At 40.8% G+C, this 16,817-nt stretch overlaps 1 protein-coding gene across 6 annotated transcripts in view; it reads left to right on the forward strand.

The window, feature by feature from the left end:
- The first annotated feature begins 233 nt into the window (after positions 1 to 233).
- The window catches only part of PKIG (cAMP-dependent protein kinase inhibitor gamma), a 103,570-nt gene continuing 86,986 nt past the window's right edge, over positions 234 to 16,817 (forward strand). For 3 of the 6 annotated variants that reach the window (XR_012326359.1, XM_033840797.1, XM_019943849.2), the window contains exons 1-2: positions 2,316 to 2,395; positions 5,408 to 5,484. The gene's annotated coding sequence lies outside the window, so the exon portion shown is untranslated. Of the gene's footprint in view, positions 344 to 2,315; positions 2,396 to 5,407; positions 5,485 to 16,817 lie in introns of those variants that run through there. The other 3 variants (XM_019943855.3, XM_019943857.2, XM_019943852.3) reach the window with 3 other exon arrangements.

Below are 16,817 nucleotides of genomic sequence, written 5' to 3' on the forward strand. Positions count from 1 at the left end.
CAAGTTTGAGGCTTCCAACCCCACCCGGGTCCCCCTCCGCTCCGGACCCGGACTTCCGCCCGCTTTCCCCTCCTCCGCCCGCTTTCCCCTCCTCCGCCCGCTTTCCCCTCCTCCGCCCGCTTTTCCCTCCTCCGCCCGCTTTTCCCTCCTCCGCCCGCTAGGGGGCTGCGGAAGGGGCCGCGAGGCCTTCTGGTCCCTTCCGAGCCGCCGTAGCGCGAGCCGCGGGAGTTCGGCAGCTCCGGTCGCCAAGGCAACGGGCTTCGCTGCGCTCGGCGGGCGCCAGGCAGCCCGGGGGAGGCGCTGCGGGCCAGCGGCCCGGGCTCGGCTGGCGGCGGGACGGCAGGTGAGCAGGGGCAGGGCGGGCAGTCGCGGTCTTAACGCGCGGTTCCCGGCGTCGACTCGTCTCAGCGGGCGAGGGGCTGGGCCGCTGGGGACTCCCGGGAAGGAGACGGGGCCTGACCTTTATCCGCTCCCCCCACCCTTGGCGCCAGGGCTGCGCCCCCTCTTGCCCTTTACCCATCCAGCGCTTTGGTCTGTTTATTATATTTGGGGGCCATTGGCGTGATTCGAAAGTTTTTTTTTAAAGCTCTTCTTATTTGGGGTCGAGGAATAACTCAGAATTGCAGGAAATGTGCGTCTGTGCGACTCTTCTGGGGCCAGAGAGGATTAACTTCTTTGTCCATCAGTTTTCCCATCTGCAGAATGGGGATAATGATAGCACCTATCTTAGAAGCTTATTACAAAGCAAATAATATATTTCAAATCCTTGCAGGTAAGCCTTGGGAGCTTTCGTTGTTACTACTACTACTACAAGGAGGTCCATCATTGAGCATGTGTTGTGTATCAGGGCCTGGGCTAATTGCCAGGGGTAAAAAAGTGAATGAGACATCTTGTCCTCAGGGAACTCCACAGATTTAAGGTATAAATAGGAACTCATTGTGGTTCCAGCTATGATTTTGGACATACAGGGGACTGTGAATGCACAGAGAAGGCAGTTAACCCAGATTTCCGGAGATGAGGTTGGGGAGGATGGTCAAAGAGAGTTTCCAAAAGAAGATGACTTCCAAAATGAGACATGAAGACTGCCTCTGTATTGGCCGGAAGATGAAGCTGGTGGAGTGCATAGTGTTCTAGGCAGAGAGAACGGCCAGTGCAAGGTCTTGGGGAGAGAGTGCAGGCTTCTTGGGCATCTGCAGGGATTTCATAGCCTGTTTAGAGACAGATTCCGGGAAGTGGAAGTGATCTGGCTCGGTGTGTTTGAGAGATAAGCAGGTGCTCTTCTTATAGAAGAAAGACTTTATTTGTATCTCCTCCTGAGTTTGGACTTTGTCATGGGGGTTAGTGGGGAGCACCAAAGGATTTAAATCAGGCAGTGAGTGTGTGTTGCGTGATCAGAGGTATGGTGTTCAAAAGATCAGGATTTTTTTTGTTCTTTCTTGGTCTCATCACTTCTCCAGTCTGTTTTTCATATTGCAGCTCTTCATTTATGGGGATTCAAAAAAATATTAACTGAGCACCTGTTATGTGCCAGGCACTGTGTAAGTAGTAAGGAATCAGGTTCCTGCCCTCATGGCATGTATTCCAGACATTAAAGGTACATTCATGGAGACGAAAGCAGTCCAGTACAACTGGAACTGAATCAGTATTGGAAGAGACCCATCCAGAGAGTTTTTCCTTTTTTCTTTTGAAGGCCCAGGTCATTCAGGGCCACTATCTTGTACACTCTAGGCAGAACCATTCACTTAGAACTACACCAAGAAGAAATGACCAGAGAAGTGGGAGGAAAACTAGGAGAGTGTAGTAATGAAAGCCCAAGGAAGAGGTCCACTTTGCTGAATGCTGCTGAGATTTCAAGTGAAAGAAGTTAAACGTTAAAATGTGCCTTTTGCATAAGTAAATATAGAGGTCACTGAAGACCCAGTTGAGCAGATTTGGTGAAATGATGGGGGTGGAATCTATAATATCGGCAGGTTCCAAAGGTTCAATGTAATATGTCAGTGGGATGAGGAGAGAGTGGGATGTGAGAAAGTAAAGGCAAAGTGTAGGCAGCTCCAAGAAGTTTGGCTGTGAAGAGAAGCGAGAAGGCTGGAGAGCAATTGGGGAATCAGGTGAAGTTGTTTTAAGCAGGAGAGAGACACAAGCAGATTTAAATGCTGATGGCAAACAGCCAGTAGTGAGGGAGAGACAGAAAATACAGGAGATGAAGGGGAAGATCAATGGCACAACTTTCCAGCGAATGTGAGAGTGGATGCGATCCACAGTACAGATCCTTTACGAAGAGTCTGATGACGGCTTTTTTGTTTTGTTTTGTTTAGTTTTGGAGACGTGGGAAGCAAGGTAATTGCTGAAAAGGAGCACACCTGTGTAATGCAACCAGAAGAAATAAGTAAAAGATGTAAGCATGGAGAGAAAGTTCTATTTTCTTTCTCAACAGATAGGAGACATTTATTGAACTAACATTGTGTTAAGCACTCTCCATGCAGTCTCAGTTGAAAACGTGATCTTCACATCAACCCTGGGAGATAGCCTCTAGTGTAATTCCTAGCTGATGGATGAGGAAATGGAGGTAAAAAATGCTTAACCAAGGTCACACAGGATTTGAATCCAGGCCTGCCTGAGCCAGAGCTTTTGCTCTTAATCGCTACCTAAATGATACGATTGTCTGCCTCTGATATGATTATCTGCTGAGAAAATTCAAGAGAATTGAGTTAAAAATAAGCTACAAGAGAGACAAAAAGCAATAGTAAGAAGATGGAATTGTAGGTGAAATGACAATAGCAACATGAAAAATAAATACCTAGGAATAAACTTTAAAATAAATGTGCCTAGCTAGTCAGATAGAATAAGAGTTGGCTGGAGGTTTGGAGGTATGGGTCAGGATGGGTGTTTGTGTGAAGAGGAGGTATTTTTGCCTTGGGAAAATCGGGGTATAGATACCAGAAAAAAAGGCATGTAAAAAAACCAGATGTCTGTTACGGACATGATGAGAAAATATGCAAACTTGTTGACTGTGATGTTTTTATAATATTGAAAAACTGAAAGCCGACTGGTTAAATCATGATGCAGTTATATGATGGGTACTATCAGCTGTTATAAAGGAGGCGGGAGCCATATATATGAGAAGGATGTTTACATCATATGGTTAGGTGTGAAAAACAGATGACCATATGTTTCTATTTTTGTTTTTTTTAAGTGTATACATATTTATAGGAAAAATGTCTAGAAAGATGAGTTGTTTAGAACAATTTTTTATTTTTAATTGTGGTCAAATACCCATAAACTTATCATAACCGTTTTTAAGTGTTAAGGATATTCACAGTGTTGTGCAGTCAACCTCCAGAACTTTTTCATCTGGTGGAACTGAAACTTTATACCCATTAAAACAACTCCACGGGGGCTTCCCTGGTAGCGCAGTGGTTGAGAGTCCGCCTGCCGATGCAGGGGACAGGGGTTCGTGCCCCGGTCCGGGAAGATCCCGCATGCCGCAGAGCGGCTGGGCCCATGAGCCATGGCCGCTGAGCCTGCGCGTCCGGAGCCTGTGCTCTGCAACGGGAGAGGCCACAACAGTGAGAGGCCCGTGTACCACACAAAAAAAATCAAACAAAAAAACAACTCCACGTTTCCCCCTCCCCCTAGCTCCTGGCAACTGCCATTCTACTTTCTGTTTCTATGGATTTGGCCACTCTGGATACTTCATGTAAGTGGAATCATACAATATTTGTCTTTTTGCGATTGGCTTTTTTCACTTAACATCATGTCCTCAAGGTTTGTGTATGTTGTAGCATGTGTCAGAATTTCCTTCCTTTTTAAGGCTAAATAACATTCCATGTGTGGATATACACATTTTGTACCTACATTGTATTTATGAACATTTTGTTTATCCATTCCATAGATGGACATTTGGGTTGCCTTCCCCTTTTGGCTATTTTGAATAATGCTGCTACAAACATGAATGTGCCAGAAAGATAAGTTCTTTATGTCTGTGTCTTGAGATCATGGGGAGACTTTTATTCCTTTCCTTATTGCCTTATTTTTCTTTTTTATGAGCATGAATGGCTTTCATAATTGGAAAAAGCAACCTATTTAGGGAGATGGGGGAGTAAAAGTTAAAAAAAAAGGGCCTGGTCTAGGGCAGTGGCAGCAGGAATGGAATGGAGTGGGCAGATTTGAGAGACATTTCAGGAGAATCAACAGGACTTGACAACTAAGAGGTAAGGGAGAAAGGAGTGGAGGATGAAGCCTTGGGGACCTGTAGGGAGAAGGGGCTTAGACTGGGGGAGGAGGGAGGAAATAAGGCTGGAGAGCCACCTGAGCCTTTTTGTTCCCGAGTTTGGACTCTTTCCTGGAAGCAGAGGGAAACCATTGAAAGGAAGGGAAATGACTTAATCAGATTCGCATTATAGAAAGATCACCCTGGCTCCCGCCAACCCATTCTGCAAGCTGAAGCCAGATAGTGACAGATTTCCCTTTGTGTTACTTAGACTTGAACCTTTGTTAATTTCCTTTTATTTGAGATGAAGCATTAATGCTGGAAGATGCAAATCTATTCTTCTCAAAGCACCTGGAATATTTTAAACAAAGTCCTATTTAGATTACCTTGATTCCTAATTGCATTCAGTTGTATCTTAACACAGTCTCCTGAAAATTACTTTCTACCTTTAGCAGGGGAAATATAATTGGGAAAGTAAACAAGAAATATAAACAGCTCAAGTTAGAGACTTTCAAATTTTTTTTTAAAGATTTTATTTATTTATTTTTGGCTGTGTTGGGTCTTTGGTGCTGTGCGCAGCCTTTCTCTAGTTGCGGCGAGCAGGGGCTAGTCTTCATTGCAGTGCGAGGGCTTCTCATTGCAATGGCTTCTCTTGTTGCAGAGCACAGGCTCTAGGCGCACAAGCTTCAGTAGTTGTGACACGCGGCTTCAGTACTTGTGGCTCACGGGCTCTAGAGCACAGGCTCAGTAGTTGTGGGGCCCGGGCTCAGTTGCTCCGCGGCATGTGGGATCTTCCCAGACCAGGGCTCGAACCTATGTCTCCTGCATTGGTAGGTGGATTCTTAACCACTGTGCCACCAGGGAAGCAGCAAGACCTGCAATTGATTGCAATATCTTTGACACTCTCCTTTGGGGAGAAAGGGGCCAGTGAAGTAAACAGTGTCTTATTAAAGGATTACTACAAAACAAAAATTGTTGAGAGTTAAAATGGATTCAGCTTATTACCTATTTCTATTCCCACAAACCTGTAATGTGTCTCTGCTTCCAGAGCATTGCAGAGAGGGAATTAACTATCGTGCTGATGTTCTTAAGCGTTTTGCAGTTTATGAGAGCTGCATGTCCAAAAGATGTGAACCCATGATCTCATTTCATTCCTCCCAGTAACTTTTCAATAGGGATTATCATTTCTGTTTTCAGATGAGGAAATTGAAGATCAAAGGATTTAAGAAACCTCCCTGCTCCTACATCTAATGAATTCCGGAGTTTGAATCCAGGTTTTCTTATTTTCTTTTTATATTATAGCTTCTTATTATGGAAAGTTTTAAACATATACAAAAGTACAAAGATGGTATAATACCTTATACCCCAGCTTCAACAGATACCAACATATGGTCAGTTTTATTTGATCTATAGCCTCCACTCCCTCCCCACCTTAGATTATATTAAAGAAAATCCTAGACATCATATCATTTCATCTATAAATACTTTAATATACATCTAAGAGGTAAGGGTTTTTTTCACCCCCTTTTTCTCCCTATAATCACACCTAAGAATATGAACATAGTAATTCCTAAATATTACCTAGTATCCGTTTGGTATTCAGTTTCCTCAGTTATCTCATAAATGTCTTTTTACAGTTGGTTTGTTTGAATTGGGATCCAAACAAGGACCACCTGTTACATCTGGGTGATAGTCTCCTAAATCTTTGAATCTTTAGCAATTTCGTCTCTTCTTCACCCCCCCTGCCCCCCCTTGCCCTTTATTTGTTGAAAAATCAGGTCATTTGTCCTGTACAACGACTCTGGATTTGGCTGGTTATATCCCTTTAACGTGTTCCTCCATTGCCTTTATTTTTTTGTCCATTGTACTTTATGGGTGGTGCTGTGTACATCAGCAGGCAGTAAAGGCTGGCTCTCACCTTATGTGATACTAAGATTGATCATTGGGTTCAGGTGTTTGTTGGAAGGATCCCCTTCATTGTAAGTTTCTCATTAGCCTTTCACAGAATGGTTTTAGCAGCTGTTAATTATCATTGCCAAGATCGATTTCATTGCGGGGGGGGGGGGGGGGGGCGGGGGGGGGGCGGTGTTGCAAAATGATACAGGTTTTCCTGATGCCAAGTCATGTGCTCTGTTAAATCCCACTGTCTCCTGATTAAAGGAAACCTTTGCACGACTGTCATGTATTTTCCTCTCTGGTAGGTGGAGAAAATTCCCTCAGTTAATAATTTAGCTTAATATATATTTTTTAAGAAAACAGCCTGTATGTTCTGTCCAACACTGGTTACTTACAACATTGCTTTTCTGGGTTGGTCTTATGTGCTGGCAAAACCACACTGTGAAGGGCTGCTTGTACCAGTGCTTTTCAAACCATAGGTTGTTACCTACAGTAGGTTGGGAATTAGTAGGTAGAGGAATTATTTGGGAGAGGAGTTCCAGCATATTTTTTTCTTTTAGTGGGAAAAAACCCCCAGTAGAACAGAAAAAAGATTATATCTCATATATTAAGAATATGCTTTCTTTTGTAAAACTTTTTTTCAGCCCTTTTTATGTATGTGTAAGCCAATGGTATAAAATGTATTCCACATTGCGGGCATGTTCCAGTGTTTAGATGACCACCCTGAGATGTAGCAAATTTCTCAGCCAAGCATTCAATTATGTTCAAATCTACTACTTACGAAATAGTGCAGTACATTGATCCATTTTAGAATGTCGTTTAAAAGATTTTTTGGGTGACCACCAGTTAACCAAAATTACATTACTCCCAATAACCTAATCCTCTACTATTCCAGTTGGATTGAATACATGGAGAAATGTGAACTCTCCAGGGATTTTCATATATAGATACTTTCGATTGTCTGTTACCCTTGAGGTGGGGTAGATGATTTCAGCCAACACTGACATCATTGAAAGCATGCTGGAGTCTCATCAGTATGAGTTGGTTGGGAAGAGGAGAGAAGTCAGGACTGGGCCTGTGGAGAAACTGACTCAGCCTCTTGGCTGGCTTCTGGGGCATGGGAGTGGGATGAGGGCAGCCATTCCTCCCAGGCTCACAGTGGTAACAAAAGTAGTCCTAATATTTGTTCCTGCCCTGATTAGGATTGGCTAGGACATGAGTGGGTGGGGTATTTAGTGACACCAGCCACAGAGGCCTAGGAAATGCAGATGTTGCACTGTGTCGTGCAGTTAACATTTTAAAGCAATGGAGACTGGAATCAGAGAGTGTTTGTTGCTCAGAATCAACCAGTAAACGCGGGAGCAAAGTTTCAAGGCTTTACCGTATTCTGAATATTGTAATATTCTGAATAAATGTATGGCGTTGAGTAAGTTCTTTAATAATAGTACCTACTGCATAGAGTTGTTCTAAGGATTGACTATGTAGTTAAATCACTTAACATAGTGCCTGTTCATGGGAGCCCTTCAGTAAATATTAGCTGCTATTATTATTATTTTTCTTCTTTTTTTTTCATTTTTTTCTTCTTTCTTTTTTGATAATGAACTTAATTTATGTATATTTTTAACCTCTCCTTATTGATTAAATGATTAAAACAATATTAGAAGGATTTTTAAAATACGAGATATAATTGACATATGACATTGTATGAGTTTTAGGTGTGCAACATAATGATTTGATATATGTATGTATTATGAAACGATTAACCACAAGTTTAGTTAACAAACATCGCCGCACATAGTTACAGTTTTTTTTTCTTGTAATGAAAACTTTTAAGATTTACTCTCTTAGCAAATTTCAAATATACAAATACGTTATTTTTACTAGTCACCATGCTATACATTATATCCCCAGGATTTACTAGTCTTATAACTGGAAGTTTGTACCTTTTGATTACCTTCACCCATTTCACCTATCTACCCCTGCCCCGACCCCTGCCACCTGTCTCTGGCAACTGGCAACCACCAGTCTGTTCTCTGTATCTATGGGTTTGGTCTTCTTTTTGGATTCCACATATAAGTGAGATCATACAGTATTTGTCTTCTGTCTGACTTATTTCACTTAGCATAATGCCCTCAAGATTCATCCATGTTTTTTGTTTTGTTTTTAGTTTTTGCTTTATAACAAAGTGAACCGGCTATACATATACATATATCCCCATATCTCCTCCCTCTTGCATCTCCCTCCCACCCTCCCTATCCCACCCCTCTAGGTGGTCACAAAGCACTGAGCTGATGAGCTGATCTCCCTGTGTTATGCAGCTGCTTCCCACTAGCTATCTGTTTTACATTTGGTAGTGTATATATGTCCATGCCACTGTCTCACTTCTTCCCAGCTTACCCTTCCCCCTTCCCGTGTCCTCAAGTCCATTCTCTACATCTGCATCGTTATTCCTGTCCTGCCCCTAGGTTTTTCAGAACCTTTTTTTTTTTTAGATTCCATATATATGTGTTAGCATAAGGTATTTGTTTTTCTCTTTCTGACTTACTTCACTCTGTAATCCATGTTGTTTTAAATGACAGTATTTCCTTTTTATGGCTGACTAGTATTTCATTGTGTGTGTGTATATGTATACACACACCATATTTTCTTTATCCATTCATCTGTCGATGGACACTTAGGTTGTTTCCATGTCTTGGCTATTGTAAATAATGCTGCCGTGAACATGGGGATGCAGATGATTTTCCAAAATAGAGATTTCATTTCCTTTGGGCAAATACCCAGAAGTGGAATTGCTGGGTCATATGGTAGTTCTGTTTTTAATTTTTTGAGAAACTTCCACGCTGCTTTCCATACCACCAACAGTGCCCAAGTGTTCCCATTTTTCCACGTCCTTGTCAGCACTTGTAATCTGTTGTCTTTTTGAGAAAAGCGGTCTTAACAAGTGTGAGGTGATATCATTGTGGTTTTGATTTGCATTTCCCTGATGATTAGTGATGTTGAGCACCTTTTCAGGTATCTATTGGCCATTTGTATGCCTTCCTTGGAAAAATGTCTATTCAAGTCCTCTGACAGTTTTTTTGAGTCAGATTGTTTGTTTTTCTTTGCATTGCATGAGTTCTTTATATATCTTGGAAATTAACCCCTTATCAGGTATGTGATTTGCAAATATTTTCTCCCATTCTGTAGGTTGCCTTTTCATTTTTTTGATGGTTTCCGTTGCTGTACAGAGCTTTTCAGTTTGATGTAGTCCCACATGTTTATTTTTGCTTTTGTTGCCTTTGTTTTTGGTGTCAGATCCAGTCTTTGCCAAGACTGATATCAAGGAGGTTACCCCTCCTTGTTTTCTTCTAGGAGTTTTATGCTTTCAGGTCTTACGTTCAAGTCTTTAATCCATTTTGAGTTGATTTTTGTATATGGTGTAAGAAGTGGTCAAGGTTTATTCTTCTGCATGCGGCTGCCCAGTTTTCCCAACACTGTTGAAGGCACGATCTTTTTTCTATTGTATATTCTTGACTCCTTTGAATAAAATTAATTGACCATATATGTGTGGGTTTATTTCTGGGCAGTTCAACTCAATTCTCTTCCATTGATCTATGTGTCTATTATTTCTGAAATATGTTTGACAGTGTTGATTGGTTTTCTTTTTGGATTCCTGCTACCCCCTGCTCAGTTTCATTTTTCAGCTGCTGCCTTGGCTTCCATATGGACTGGTGGCACACGCCTCTTACTGAAAAAATGATTCTTTTGGTTTGAGACAGCTAATACCTGCCAATATTAGAGAGATTAGCACCTAGTTGAGTGGCTCTGAAGATGGTAGGATTTGGGGGAGATAGATAGGCAGATGATACCTTGTAAACAAAGAAACAGAGCAAAATGTTTCTTTTTTGTTTTTAATTTAATTTTTACTTGTATCAGAGTGATTCTATGCTGTAACATTCTCTATTTGGGCATCTCAACTGCCTGGAGAATGAAGGTTTCATATACAAATGTCATTTAAAAATATAACTTCTAAGTTTTCATAAACAATTTATTATGAGGCTGTTTAGTCGTATATGAGGCAGCTGGGGTGATTTATTTAAAAAGTGATTCTCTGTAGCCAGTGTACTTCTAGGACTAGACTGTGTTTCTGTTTGAACTCTTGTACCAAAGCCTAGCATTCTACTGCTTACTGATTGTATTTTGCTGCCTAAGAAAATAAATACTATATATATTATAAGTTAGTTTATCTGAAACATAATACCTGTTTCCTTGTGGGTTGGTTTTTTTTTTTTTTGCGGTACGCGGGCCTCTCACTGTTGTGGCCTCGCCCGTTGCGGAGCACAGGCTCTGGACGCGCAGGCTCAGCCGGCCATGGCTCAGGGGCCCAGCCGCTCCGCGGCATGTGGGATCTTCCCGGACCAGGACACGAACCCGTGTCCCCTGCATCGGCAGGCGGACTCTCAACCACTGCGCCACCAGGGAAACCTTCCTTGTGGTTTTTAAGTTAAAATCTGAGGCATTAGATCTTTTCAATTGAGGTTCTTTTCTTATGGATAATCTATTCAAACTGAAGGCACTATGACTGAAAGTAACTGAAACTTAATTCAAATGGTATTTCCAGAGAGGCTCCTAAAAATGGTGTAGCTTTCCTATGGCTTCAGAGCCATTGGTCTCTTTCAGCCAGTATTTCGAAAATGCTAGAACTTGTAGGAATGCAGAGTTGTATAGCAGGAAGAACAAGACCTTGGATTTCAGGCAGATCACGGTGACCTCGGGCAAGGTCTTGTAGTCTTGGTTTCCTTATCTGTGAAATATCTCATGAGGTCCTTTGAGAGTTAACCATTATAAAATGAGACCACTACAAGGGGCTTATTAAATGTGAGTTACCTTCTTTTCTCCCATTCCCAATTCCACAAGCCTACCTGCTATGTGCTTCTACTTAACCACCAAAAGGAAACTTGAAAAAGAAGAGTTGGTTATCTAATCTGAATTTGCAACATAAATTAAACATATGTAATTATATTGCTTTCTTGTGTGCATAGGGTTTAACATTCAGTGGTTCTTGATGATCTCTGCTTGTTGTATGTGGTATGTATGTCCATCTTTTCCAAACCAAAAAGTTGGGACTTGTGTTCTGATGAGTATAGTATACTTAGAGGGTCAAGAGAACAGAATATTTTAAAAATAGTGCAGCCTCACGGAAATCATAGATGTGTTCTTATGTGTCCAAAGGAAGCAGTACAAAGGCGTGGTTAGGAGGCATTGGAGTCCTTTGGACATCAGTTCAAATCTTGGCCCTTTCTACTTTCTTCTACAAGTTACTTAACCTTTCTTTCTTAACCTTTCTTTCTTTTTTTTTTTAGTGTTTGAAGAATGTTTTATTTTGTTTGATAACTGTCGAAAAGCCCTTATGTGATTAGCATGTGAATAGGAGGATCATCTTTTTAAAAAAATTTTAACTTTTGTTTTATTGAATGAATTTCTAAAAATTCTATATTGCTTTATAATTTTCAAAAGTTTCACAAACATTATTTTATATAATTTCATAATCCTTTTTCCCCTGCCCCTGTATTGCCTCTCCCCCTTCCCTCTCCCCACTAGTAACCACTAGTTTGTTGTCTGTATCTGTGAGTCTGCTTCTTTTTTTACTTAACCTTTCTTTCTAAGCTTCAGCATTTCCTCACTTGTAAAATGGATGTAATGAGAGTTCCTCACCTCTTGTGAGGATTGCATGAGATAAAGGGCTCAGCACAAGGTCTGGCAGGTAGTAAGTACTTGACATTATCTGCCAACTGTTAGGATTCTTATAAGACCTTTGAAACATGTGCACTTATTCAGTAACCTTCTTTGGAAAAGCCTGTAGACGAACAAAAAGTTCTCCTAAATAACTCAGTATTTGGTAACTTACTGTATAATAACTTCTTTATCAGGCCTGTATGGAAAAGGCACAGAAATATTAAGGACCCAGTGCCCAACTTTGCATGCCCCTTGGGAAGACCTCACTCATTTGCCTTTCTCACAATATTTGAATAACACTTAGCACCTAGTCGATTGCCTCTAAGATGATCTCTCTAGAGTGGGGATATTTTTTGGCTCACATAACTTGTACTTGCCCCAGAAGTAGGACAGAGTTCAGCATTAATGTAATCTACTGTCTCGGGCTGCTTGCCCTGTGAATCTCTTGGTTGAGTCCTCCCTGGGGTGTTGGCTTCATCCTCAGGCCAGCAGCAAAATATGGGCAGCAGTTCTGGGCCCCAGATCCATGTACGGCACCTACCAAAGCAGTAGAAAGATCCTTACTTTCTCTGATCTGCTAAGAATGAGAATTTTCTCAGAACCCCCCACCCCCCATACTCATCCTACAATGTCATTAGCCTGAATTGGGTCATGTGCCCATTCCTGAACCACTTCCTGTCACCAGGGCAACGCCATGCCTTATTGGCTTCGGCCTGGTTCTTAAACAAGTTATTTACGAGGGGGATGAAATTATCTTTAGGCCAATCAGGAACAGAATTGCGTGTCTGTTAGGAAGAAAGTTTTTCTGTGACTAGGAGGAATGGACACTGAGTAGACTGGTCAGCTAGGATTTGCTTTGGCTGCTGGTAACAAGGCTTTAAATAAGACGAGTTATTTATTTTTCTTTCAAAAAACATTAAGTCCGAAATAGGCAATCTGTTGCTGGCGTGGCAGTGCCACAGTCTAGCCTTTTCTCTCTTTCTGCTTCACCATCCTTAGCACACGGCTGGCACTCTCATGGTCACCTTGTGGTCACAAGTGGGCTTCTGGCTCTCTAACCAAACAGTCCTTCCTTGAAGCAGGAAGAAGTAGGAGAAGGGAGGGCAAAGGACACCCTTTCAAGTACCAGAAGTCCCAGCCAGCACGTACAGTTTACATCTCATTATCCATTTATATCTGTGAAGGAGGCTAGTGAGTGTAGTTTCTTAGCTGGGCACGTCGCTGTTCCCAGCAGCAGAGGAATTCTCTTGCTGTGGAAGAGAGAGAAAATGGCTGTAGGTCTGGCAACGTGCAGTGCCCACCACGCAGCCAACCGTGTCCTCCACACCCTCCATTTGGAGAAAACACAGTTCTGTATGTGTTTACTGTCTTTCTGTTCATGGTTTTTTAATCCAGTAATGAGACATACTTGATATAATGTTTTATAATTCATATTTTCCGTTTAACCACATTGTGATATATATATATATGTATATATATATCACGATGTGCCCAATATAATTGCAACTAGCCACATGTTACTGTTTAAATTTTAGTTAATTAAAGTTAAATTAAAAATCCAGTTTCTCAATCTCAGTAGCCACATGCGACTGGTGATTACTGAATTCAGCAGCCCAGGTATAAAACATTTCCATCATTGCAGAAGTTCTGTTGGACGGCACTGCTCTAGAGTACCAGCGCACTGCAGCTCTCTTCCGTTTGGTTTTAGGGAGTTTTAGTGGTCCGAGTCGCTAACTTAGAACCAGGCTGCCTGGGTTTGAATTCTCAGTCTGCCATTTCCTAGTTGTAAGATCTCGAGCAAGTTACTTAACTTCCCTGTGCCTCAGTTTCCTTATTTGTAAAGTGATGGTCACAGTAGTACTTAGACTGTTATTGCGTAGTAAAGGACTTAATGTACGTACAGTACTTAGAACAGTGGCTGGCACATACTAGACACATTATAAGTATTTGCCATGACGATGATGATGAGAATCAACAAGAGTCAGTTGGCTTTGCCCCCAAGCCTGTTTATCCCAGTTTTACTTGTTACTGTAATTACAAAATATTGTGAGGTAAACTAATGAAAAAAAATGAGGACAAAAAAGAAAAAAAAGACATTGCTTTTGTGAAAAATAAGTTGAATGTTTAAAAGACCTGGTAAAAGTGAATGAGTATAAAAAGTTCTTGTCAATTTAGAGATGGAAGAGACCGCTGAAAAGACTGGGAGAAAAAATTCATCAAAATGTAGGATTTTTGCTTTTGGACTACTTCACAAGTGGCTTTCCAGTAAAAACTGGAAATCATTTCCTGTAATGGATGCTACCATTATTAATCCTGATCCCATCAGGGTGAGAGCTTCTATTTTATTTCTTTTTAAATTGTTATGTAGGGATTACTGTGCATCAGTTGAAATGAATGATATCACCAAACGCTGTTGGTGGACATTTATATTATTTCTCAGTGTTTTGTGTTAGAGATGGTGCGCCGTTGAGCTTCTTTACAGCAAAACCTTCTCCAATCAGTATGTTTTAATCTAAGGACTTGGGAGGAATGCTAGCCCCTTTTTACCGAGAGGCCTGGATTTTGGTCTAGAAATCATTATAATCCCATAAAAGAGGGCATGTGGACATTGCAGTCCTAATTTTGCTTTTGGATTTAGCTCCATTTCTTGTTGTGGGCCACTCGCAGATTTTAGATAATGTTTAGTGTTTAATACACCAAAAAGTTTGGACTGTCCTAGAAAAATCAGTGTAACACAATTTGTCCTGATGCGACTTCTTTTTCCAATTCACATAGCACTTTGTTTGAACTTTTCTTTTTATTACATTTATCACAAATAGTCCTCCTTTGTAATTACTTCTGCATTCGTTTTGATTCTGCTACCAAACCCTTAGCTTGTTGAGGACAGCAGTCCTTCATTGGACCTTTACACGTCCTAACATACGGGCCTTCAATTTATGTTCATGGAAAGAGTGAATGAATGTCACTTTCTATTATTACATAGCCATCTTTCATAATATTTCCTTTGAATTCATTGTTAGTAGATAGTGTTCTATCCTCTTCAATAGCTTAGATTCCATGTGAGAGCAAAAAAATGGTAAATGTTTATAAGGTGACTTGAAAACATAAAGGTAGAGAGAATTGTGTAAAGAAACCCCCATCACATGTCATCTAGCTTCAACAATTAACATTTTAGAGCAATTTTTGATTTGAGTAGAGAGAACGTGAAGACTTTGTGGTGCCCATTTTGATTTTGTGGGGAAGGAAGCAGGGCCTGTATGACGGGCAGCGTGGAGAAAGAGGAGGCTGGTGGCCCAGAGACAAACCTGCCTGCCTCCATCACAGGGTTGTTGTGAGGGTTTCATGAGCTGACACATGAACAGTGTCAAGAACAATGCCCAGCACATGGTGAGTGCAACTCAGGTGCTGCCCCTGTCACCGCCATTACTGCCATTGCCATTACTGTCACTGCTGCATAGCTTGAGGGGGCTGCGTTTGGTGGCTGTGGCTCTTAGTAACCTTGGACATCAGACTTTCTGAACTGAAGTTTCTTCATCTGAAAAATAGGAATGCTAATAGCATCCTATCTACCACACAGGGCAGTGGAATCATGCATGTAAATGTGTTCTGGATTAATGAACATTAATCACAATTTTCTGGGGTGGTGTTCTGATCTGGAGGAACTGTGCTCTTTGGAGCTTTTTGGGAGTCAAGCCTGTCCCTTGTATGGATACTTGTTTGAAGACTTCCTGATATTAGTGGGCCCCAGAGTCATTTGTCAGCCTAGCAAATAAACATTATAGTACAATAAGCTTCATTTCCATTTGCAAAATGTTTGTTTCTAAAGCATGAAAACAATTTCGCTTTATATAGCTTGTTCATATTTGCACTGGAAATGAAATACTTATCAACCAAGTTGATAAAGGGATAAAAATAGTTTTCCTAAGGAACGGTTTGCTGGGGATTAATGTTGGAAAAATTTTGTAGCAGAATCTGTTTCACCATCTTTGAAATATAAACAGTATCCTCATTTGTCTATATTTTTCATATAAAACTTTGCTCAACTCTTAATTAAAAATAGCTTTTCCTTTCCCAAAGCCAGAATTCCTCTAAAAAAATCAGTTTTCTTTTCTTTTAAATGAAGACTACGTTTTAAACACTCTGCTCTCTCCTCAGTACTGCAAAGAATTCTAATTATGCAGAACATTCATCCAAACCACACACACACACACACACACACACACACACATATCTGTCTGAGATAAGAATTAGTAGATACTGTGGGAAGAGACATGGAATATCCCTGATGGTTGTAATAAATTTCTGCAGTGTTTGACAGGACAATTAAGTGTCGTGTCTCCTGGGTATGAGAGTTATATAAGTCCAGGTCAGAAAGTCAGTGCCCTAAACTTAAATTCTCAGGAAGACCTTCCCTTTTCAAACTACTACTTGCCATTAGGTTTCACTTTTTAAAAGTTTGATTTTTGTTCTTTCAGTTAGTAAAAATTTGGCCTTCTTACCATTTGTAGTTTATAGCGTCTTGAACTTTTATAAACATCTTCATTCAAAGAAACTAACCCCCCATTCTGTACCTCCAAATAACAGAAACAAATAAATACAAAATGCAGTTTTAGCTCAAAAAGAGCAAGATCTTAATTCCACTATTTGGCCCCAATGACATATGATCTCTTAGCTTTATTTCCCATAGCCTGTTCTATTTAAATGTTTTATTAACACAGGCTCTTTACTCGATTGTTTTCTCCTGGAATTCCAGTATATTTTGGTGATACTTCTTTTCAAAAGATCCTGCACAAATCACCTCTAGTAGTCATCTAGCCAGTGTTGTATTAGAAGATATGTCACTTCTAATTTAAATTTTAATTTAAATCTAATTGAAACTTCTAGATTGAGAGGGTTGACAGTAAAAACTTAGGATTTTTATAATTGTGGGAATCCTTGACTTCACTGTGATACATGTTTATGTTTCTTTGATTGAAAAAGACATTAGAAAGGGGTC

The sequence above is a fragment of the Tursiops truncatus genome, chromosome 15, assembly GCF_011762595.2.
Source record: "Tursiops truncatus isolate mTurTru1 chromosome 15, mTurTru1.mat.Y, whole genome shotgun sequence".
Classification (NCBI taxonomy): domain Eukaryota; kingdom Metazoa; phylum Chordata; class Mammalia; order Artiodactyla; family Delphinidae; genus Tursiops; species Tursiops truncatus.